We start from the raw sequence: 5,888 nt of genomic DNA, 5'->3' as shown, positions 1-5,888 counted from the left end.
CCCCCAGCAGGTAGTGGCTTGTGGGCTGGGTCCATCGATCTGGTCTCACGCTTAAGCTTTTCACTCTGGTATGGGGAATATTATTCCATATCCTTCTTGAAGAGTAAAACAACTTCCCTATCCAGGCCACTTTCAAAAGCTGGAGATTCTGGGGGTGGAGACTCAGATAAAGCATGCAGGGAGAGTTACCCCCCAAAGCCCTCACGTGCATTTGGATAGAGCGTGATTGGAGTTTCTTTGCCTCACCCCTTCCCCCCCACCAAGAGGGAAGAGAGGGTGACGCTTTGGCCCCCGGCCTGAGATATACGGCAGTGCCAGCTGCCCCTACCCACCCTGCCCCAACTTTCTCCACTCTGCCGATTGATACCTGTTCCTCAAAACTTTCTGATCACAAATGGATAGCCCCCACCCACTGTGGCTCAATTCTGGGCCTCTGGGAGCATGGCAGGGCTATGGATCTCTTCTTCCTCATCCCGAAAGTAGGCTGGCTTTCCCTGTGAGCTGGGAGCTTGCTGGGCCTTCAGTGGACACGAGGCTACCATATGGTTGATGCTCTGGCAGAAGTGGCACTTCTTGGGCTGGGGTGGCAGTTTGCATTCCTTGGCATGATGGTCTAGACCTCCACAGTTGTAGCACCTGTCTCCCTTTGATCTGCGTTTCTGCATGTTCTTCCCTTTGGGCCGCCTCTCACTCCCAATACAGAACACCCCACCAGGGCCGGTGACTCGGATAGATTCCAGGCCCTTAGCAGACTTCTTAAAGGTGAACTCTACGGCCTCACCCTCCTTCAGGCTCCGGAAGCCCTCCATGTGCAGCTTACTCTGGTGCACAAAGACATCCACCGGAGGGTCGAGTGCGACCCCGGCGCGGGCAGTCATGGACAGGAAGCCGAATCCCATGCGCACGTTGAACCACTTACAGATGCCGGCGCCGTGCAGCAGCTGCGGCTCCTCGGCCGCCCGGGCCGCGTCCTCCTGCACCTCCTCCGGCGCCTTGGCGCCGCCACCTGCAAACTGCTGGTTTGACACAGAGCCCATGGTAGTCGGCTGAGCCCGCGGCCCCGGGCCCCAGGTCGGCCGGCTGCTGGCCCCAGACAAGTCCGGAGGCAAAGGTTGTGCCTTTGTTTTAAGCTAATTAATGTTCTCAACTAATCAGCTCAAATGCATGAGACACAATTTCATTTTTGCACTGTTCTGGGTATTTGAGGTCCGGACTATCATATTTTAATTACAAGGATATATCAGACAAACACAGAGGAAAAATACTGTCAATTTAACTACAGGAGATAATTTAATTGTTATGAAAATGATATTAATCATCCAGATCTTAAAAGTTCATAGTCACAGTAAAAGCCAAGACTCCAAAATTCTATTAATCACTTCCACACATTTATTGAACACCTGTGTGCCCCAAATAAAATATGTGTATAATGAAATTATCTGTCATTTTCACAGCATGGCCAGGCTTATCCTCTTACAGCTGCATCTTACACGCCTATACAGTGTACACGCTCTACCAGGTAAACCCGCTTAGTTAACAAACAAGGAAATTGCCTCTCCTCTGTCTACACTGTCAGACACTGAATGTTACCAACACCCCTGAATATTCACGTCCGGTCAAATTACAGACCTCCTTCTCCTCACAGGGGACCCCATCTTCTAAAGTTTGCTTGGCCATCTCTTCCTTTTCACTTTAATTCACATGTACCACAGTTTACATTTTGCTGATCCATTTTGCTACTTACTCATTATTATGAACTGTAAAAATGAATTTGAAACAAACTGAACAGAAAGAAAGCAGAGTAACCCAAAGACAAAAGACAAGTATTAATAGGGAACTCCTTGTGAAGCCTTCATATTAACAGATTTTAATGAAATCATTCTTCACTCTGTGTTTACCAAGGTCCTTGACTTAACCATTAAGTTCAACATTTCTTCACGCCCTGAAGACTGTTAGCTCCAAGACAAAAATTGCAGGGTTGTGAAAGCAAATAATCTACTTCAAATTGAAGTTATTTCTAGTAGAAGCAGAAAGAGATATGAATGTACCCAGGAGAATTCTGACTTTCCAGACCTCTCCTAAGAATATCCTGTGAGTTTTTATGAGAAAAATTTTCAAGGAAACAGAAAGTAATAAAAAGATGAAGTCACAAAGCGCTTCGTGTAAATGACACGTGCTGTCGTATTTCTTACGCTCAGCGTGTTTACTTGTGACTCTAAAACAACAGCTGCAGCAACAAAAAAAGGGAAGGTAAGAGAAAACTTACAGACTAAAATAAAGAATGTTCCAAGAGAGGTGAGAAAGATAAAGAGAAACACATACCACAGTTAGCAATAATGCACTTTAAATTTATTATCTCTCATTAATTCTATGTGCTGCTGGAAAAGAGTATCTTTCCAGAGGTGTCATAAAAATAAAATACTTAGGAAAGAGTGTTCAAATATATATATATGTTTTTAATTACCAAAATATATGCCCTTTAAAATGGAGATTTTCTTTTATTTACTATTTAAATTAAGGGTAGTACTTTTCATAAATATTTCTTCTGTATCTTGCTTTATTTAAAGTCACAGAATATAATATTCTTTAGATGAATAACTAACATCAGCTAATTCGTAATTAATATTTTGATTAAATAACATATCTCAAGTGTACCAAAACATTAGGGACTATTTTACATTAAAAGTTACTATGGATTTAGATAAGAAGCTCTTTTTCTAGAATAAAAATTATAGCATATCTATAGTTTAATATTTATAATATCCTATTTTTCTATTGCAAAGGTACACCTTTTTCTAGAGGTAGAAATTCCCAACCCTGTGCTTTCCAGTTGCAAAACCACAGGTATTTCTTACAGTTGATGAGATCATCCAGGGGTGCCCACAGCCTGGAGTAAGCAGAAGTCAGAGGTCCCGGGCCCTGGGACCCACCTGGCCTCCTGGAACTTGTAACGTGCAGGGGGCGGGTGTTTCTTGGTTCCTTATCTAGTCTTACCAAGGACTCCGACGAAAGCCCTTGGAGACAGTGCCTTGTGTGCAAATGCGTCATTAAATAGTGGAATCACGTCACACATCGTCTTGGGTGTGTTGCGTCTACGTTTTTCATTGCTTTTTTTTTTTTTTTCACTTCTCACAAGAAACTTCTTATTCAGCGCATACAGCTCTTTAACACACTTTCAGAGTGTTAAATCTTTTTCATTGTATATTGTTACACAATTTTGCCAACATATCACCAGTTTATAACAGTTTTTTTCCTAAAAATTTGCTATTAGTAATGATAACATGAAACAGCCTTATGTATACATATCTTCAAAATTACAGGAATATATTTGCCTGATGAATTTATAAAAGTAGAATTATTGAGTCAGATTATGTGTGGGATTTCAAAATTTTTTAAAGATTTATTATTTATTTATTTATTTTTTGGCTGTGTCGGGTCTTAGTTGCGGCACGTGGGCTCTTCGTTGCAGCATGGGCTTCTCTCTAGTTGTGCGGGATTTAAATTTTGATGGACAATTCCACCTTGACCTTTTAAGCATTGGTACCATATTAAGTTCCCGTAAACAGTGCTTAAGTTTCAGATTTCTTCTCGTCCTGGTCAAAGCTGTGTTTGTCACTCTTCTATTTTTTCTTAACCAATGTGGGGAAAATCATAGCTCAGTATGGTTTTAATTTGGAATTGCAGGACCTCCCATAAAATTGAGTGACTTTTCAGGTGTTTATAAGCTCACTTTTTTTTCTTCTGTGTGTTAGAAAGTTAGTTTTCTCTTGTTGCCAAAACTACCAAAACTGTAGTGGCTTTAGCATCACCCGTTTACCTTCTGCAGCCCTGTAGGTCAGAGGCTGAGCTGGGTCTCACTGGGGTTCGGGGACGACCGATCAGGTTTCCTGGCTCATGGATTGTTCGCGGAACTCAGGTATTTGCAGCTGCTTCCTTGCTGGGCATCAGGCAAGGGCTGAGCCTCCAGCGGGACCACATCCCTGTTCTATGGACACGTCTTCCCTCTTCCTTCTCCCTGCAGGGGCCCTTCCTCCTCTGTCATGATCTCTCTCTCGCAGACCCAGGGAAGGTTCTCTGTGCCTATGGACTTGTGTGATTGCTCTGGACCTGCCCTGATAACCCTCTTGGGGTCAGCCCTGTAGGCGCATCTGTAAATAGAGTCACTGTTGTGGGTAGGATGCCCTCCTCCAGGGAGGTGTTGCTCTGTCCACTGCCCGCTGCTTGGGCTGATCTTTTATTGACTGATTTGTGAGGTCTCAAGGTAGGTTTTGAAATTCACTATTTTCATGTTCTTCTGTTATATATTTTAAGAATATTTTCTACAAATCTCTTTGTTTCTCATCTCTATCAAAGTTTTAATTTTTTTCAACGATGTGGTATATTTCTTAATGACTTACTTGGTTTGATTTCATATTCAGAGGAGCCATAATCACCTTACACCTTTAAAATGTCATTCTGTATTTAGTAGAACTTTAATAGTTATACTCTGGTTTTCCATTTAGAGTTTTAGTCATTTTCAAGTTATTGTTGTGAAAGGGTGAAAATAGGGATACTACTTTATTTTCCCCCCGAACCTTGTAGTCTGGGATTGCTCAGACCCCGCACACTCTCCCCAGAGGTTTGTCTCGGGACTGACCCTTGGCACACGTAGTACCAGTTCAATCAGAAAGTTCCTGTTAACCTGGTTTACGGGGACTGCATTTTGCCTGTGGGCTGTTGTCCCGGTAGCTGAGTTTAATGCCCTGGGCATGGCCTGCCCCGCGTGACCCCACGTTCCCGACCCCAGGCTGGGCCGGCTCCACGCGGACAGCACATCACGCCCCATCCACGTGGCTGGGAGAACCCAGCATTCCCGCGGTTCCAAGGGAGGGGCGCCTGGAAGCTCCTGCCTGGTCCCCCTGCTTGGTCCTGGACCTACTCCCTCTGCTGAATTTAATCTCTGTCCTTTCACAGTCCTGAGCTCCCTAAGTCCCGTGGTCCTTCTACTGGGCCATCCCAGGTGGTCTTGGGGTCACCTCCGCAAACTGAAGTACAATTATCCCAGTTACATTTATTGAGTAAACTAACATTCCTCAACTGATTGAGATGTCTTTTAAAATGAATTCTGAATTTATGCTGGGCTTTTAAAATTGTGAAATGAGTTTCCGTTCAATTGAAATTAAAGAAAAAATCACCAAAAATTAACTAAATATAAAGGTAACCAAAATACAGAAGCTATGGTACTACACGAATAAGAGGGAAAAAAATCCCTATAAAGCACACTTAGGGAGTCAGCACACGGATGTCCATTCCTGATCGTGAGCTGTCTCAGTAAGTGTGGAATTCTGTCCAACGCACCCACTGGCCCCAAAAGCCTTTTACCATTGAGTGGGATCGTCCTGAGGTTCTTGTTTCCCTCATTAGATCACGTCCTCCATCAAGACAATACATGATGGGCACAAGTGTGTTCCAAAACATCTCTACTACAAAACCAGCTGTCATGTTGGACTTGGCCATAGATTTTAGATCCCTGACCTGTGCCTGGCACAAAAATCAGCTCTACGTAATTACTTGTTGAAAGAACAGATAAATGGGTCCTCTGTCAACTGTTGTATCTCCAGGATTAGATGGCACATACTAGATATTCAACACATGAGGTGAACGAATAACACTGAGTATTTCACTAACCTCCCTGGGGCTAAACCCCCAGGAGCTAAATGAGAGAGTAGGTTGTCCTCAGGAGAGGATCTGTGCTCTGGTGTTTGGGATGCAGACCTTCTGCCCGTCCCAATACCAGTCCCAATAACAGTGTGAATGTTTAATTCATACCAATGGTCAAGAATAGAAAATCAGTGCTGACCACCAAGGAGAAAAGGGAAGCCAGAAATCCCTTCCAAATATCAAAGTTC

General features: G+C 43.5%; 1 pseudogene across 1 annotated transcript; it reads right to left on the bottom strand.

The window, feature by feature from the left end:
- Positions 1 to 390: 390 nt before the first annotated feature.
- LOC309663516 (protein lin-28 homolog A pseudogene) lies at positions 391 to 1,037 on the bottom strand (annotated as a pseudogene). Its single transcript has one exon. The product of its transcript is annotated as a protein lin-28 homolog A pseudogene (transcript).
- Between the last annotated feature and the right edge of the window lie 4,851 nt (positions 1,038 to 5,888).

This window comes from Balaenoptera physalus (genome assembly GCF_965194825.1).
Source record: "Balaenoptera physalus genome assembly, chromosome: 6".
Classification (NCBI taxonomy): domain Eukaryota; kingdom Metazoa; phylum Chordata; class Mammalia; order Artiodactyla; family Balaenopteridae; genus Balaenoptera; species Balaenoptera physalus.
This window is presented reverse-complemented; position numbering and strand designations above follow the sequence as displayed.